Source organism: Pezoporus wallicus, unplaced genomic scaffold (assembly GCF_028554395.1).
Source record: "Pezoporus wallicus isolate ANWC-B61680 ecotype Strahan unplaced genomic scaffold, APGP_CSIRO_Pwel_v1 contig_5485, whole genome shotgun sequence".
Classification (NCBI taxonomy): domain Eukaryota; kingdom Metazoa; phylum Chordata; class Aves; order Psittaciformes; family Psittacidae; genus Pezoporus; species Pezoporus wallicus.
Genome location: NW_026641550.1, coordinates 3,665,587 through 3,668,397, shown reverse-complemented (window position 1 = coordinate 3,668,397; position 2,811 = coordinate 3,665,587). Strand labels below are relative to the sequence as shown.

General features: G+C 40.3%; 1 pseudogene; it reads left to right on the top strand.

Moving 5' to 3' along the window:
- Positions 1-538: 538 nt before the first annotated feature.
- Positions 539-715, top strand: LOC130607377 (U2 spliceosomal RNA; annotated as a pseudogene).
- The last annotated feature ends 2,096 nt before the right edge of the window (positions 716-2,811 follow it).

Genomic DNA, 2,811 nt, shown 5'->3' with positions numbered 1-2,811 from the left:
GTGGATTTCAGTATATGGAGTTTGCAGGTTCAGCTGTGACTTGCAGCGTCATTGGTGTGTAGTAAAAAACACCTTGGGCTTCTCTTGCATCCCACCTTTGCTGACCATTTGTCTCAGCCTAGAATATAGGCACATTTGTGAGTATATGAATGAAAGAGTTCCTGCATTTATTGCTTTGCCCCATGGCGTTAGGGTATGTATAATATTTTACCAAGCAGTCACTCAAAGTTATAGGTTTTTTAAGTCTTTTTTCCAAAAAGAATGTGATGTACTGGTTGAGCCTTGTCATTTTGTTCAGGAACCCAGAATTGCTGGATTTGCCATCATTTGGTAAGGAAAGGGGATGAAGGAAACTGCTTTCAGAAAAAAAACAACGGAAAGATTTTTCTGTGGGTTCCATTTTGAAGGATGCAGCAATATATTATAGATAGAGCACAGGAAAAGCAGTTTGGTACCTGCTCATTTTTTTTTCTCCACAAATATCAAATTCTGAATATTGAGTCTACTGAGTCAGACTAACTTGCTGTCTTGTCTCCACATCCCTTTCTTGGCCTTTTATCCAAAATCAAGTGTAATATCTATTCTTGTCAATCTTATGCCAGACATTATCTTCAGTTTGAGGACTTGACGTTAAAGGGGTGTGGGAAACAGAAGGTCGACTTGGAGCTTGCTCTGTGCCTTGACCTAGCAATGCAGTGCCTCTGGGAAGAGAACTGGGTGATGGGAAGAGTGAGTGCTGGCAAATGCAGAGGTGCAAGTGCATAAGGAAGGCAAGTATTTCACAGCAGTATTTTCTCTGTCTCCAGTGGCTCCTGGTTCAGGGGCTTTCTGAGCCAAAGCAAGGTGTAAACTCTTTTCCATGAGTTTCCCTGATTTTTCTGTAACATCCTGCAGCAAGGAGGGTGCAGCAACCCTCTCAACACACTGTGTGTAGAAGCATCCCTTTTCTCATCTTTGAAACTCTTTCCTCTTTTCCATTGATACTTCCCTAGTTTTGTTTTTCTGAAAGACATAGAATAGCCCTTCTTTCATTCATCTTTTTTTTGTGATCCACTTATGATTTTCAAGATCTGTGTTGTGTCTCTTTAAAAAGTTGTAAATTATGGTTACAATATGAATACAGTTAATTTAGTTTAATGTCAGGCTGTGTAACAAAAAAGCTAGCAGGAAGTTAAAACAATGATACATCCTTCAACAGACGTTTCAGTGTGATTAAGAGACAATACAGGAGCTATTAACTGTCAGACTGCAATGAAGTTAAACAGCTTGTTTTGTTTTTACTGGAAAGGAGAAGGACTATAAAGAATTTTAAATGTCTTTCAGATCAGGGCAAAGGAGTTGCTAAGAAGCTATTTCCTCATGTAGAAACCTTACTGAAACGTCTGAGGTGCTTGAACCTCCTAAACTCTTTTCATAGGGAATAGGTAGGAGAGTTGTGTAGAGAGACTGTTTGTAGCTCTAAAACTCTTTCTTTGAAGTTTTGTCCTGTCTTACAATTCAGATAGACAATACTGTGGTACTTGCTCTTTGCTAGAAAAATAGAAGAAACAGAAGTACTGAACCCTGACAGACCCTTACCACATAGGTAAGCCCTGTTGACATCTAGGGCGCTGCAACCCATGCTAGAGCCTAAGCAGAGAACAACTTGGAAGTTCCCAGGAGAACTGGTGAAGATTCAGGTTTTGTCAGTTGAGGAGATATAATGAGGGCACTATGGAGGGCATGGGTGTTTGGGAAGCCCTACAGGCATTGTTTTCGTTTTCATATATTTTTAATGGTTTCAGGTTTTTGCCTCCAGGATAGGTACAGTTTAGGGAACTTGTAGAAGCATGCAGCATCTTCAGAAACCCCAGCCTGCGTTTATTTAGAGTTTAATACCTTTGTTGGCATTGATTTCTTTTTTTTTCATTAAATTATATTTGGGGTTTTTTTACTTGTCTGCATGCTCTGGCACTGGTTACACTGAAGAAACTTACGTTTCTGTAATCCTGACATTTGTCTATTAATGCTGTTTTCTGTTTTAGCCAGAGGTGTTAAAGCAAGATTTGGCTGACTAACTAGCTGCAGGTACTTTTCAACACCAGTGTCTCTTAACTAATCTTCAGACCGATGTCAGTATTGAATTTGCAGATGTTTAGATATGGATCTAAAAATTTATGTTCCTGGCTGTAAAAATGTCCTATAGAGTGCAGGATTATGAGCAGAAGATTCAAGCTTCACTGCCAGGGCTTCTCACTGACTTGCTTAGTGTTTTGCTGAGGATATGAGCTGGTTTTAGCCACCAGGAAACAAGTACATTAGTTTCTTACAGCAGTGTGGCCCAGTGTGTTGCTTGGAAGCTCAGTAAGGTTCATTAATGAAAGACATTTCTGAATGATACCTTCAGTAGTAAAGTTGGTACTTTGAAATTTCTTGATAGAGTGATTACACCAAGTGTTGTTACAGATCTCATTTTATCTAGATTGTCCCTCAAGCAAAGGAACTTACTAGATCTTTACATGTAGCAAAATATCACTGCTGTGGAGAAGGTGATGCACAGATTTTTCTATGCTCTGAAGTGCTTTACCAATGCTTTATGTCCCTCCCCACCCTTCCACACCCCCCTCACCGTGCCACTGCTTTGGGTCGTATGAAGTTACTTAGGGAGTTGTTGAAATATGTACCTTCTGAAATTCAGGCCTGCAGTCCTCAATCCTAATTTCTTCAGTTACTGTGGCCAGCAATGGCCAAATGTACCCATAACATCCATAGATGGCAGCAGCCACAGATACCATGTGGGGTGAGTGGTCCGGGGACTGTTTCCTTTATTCC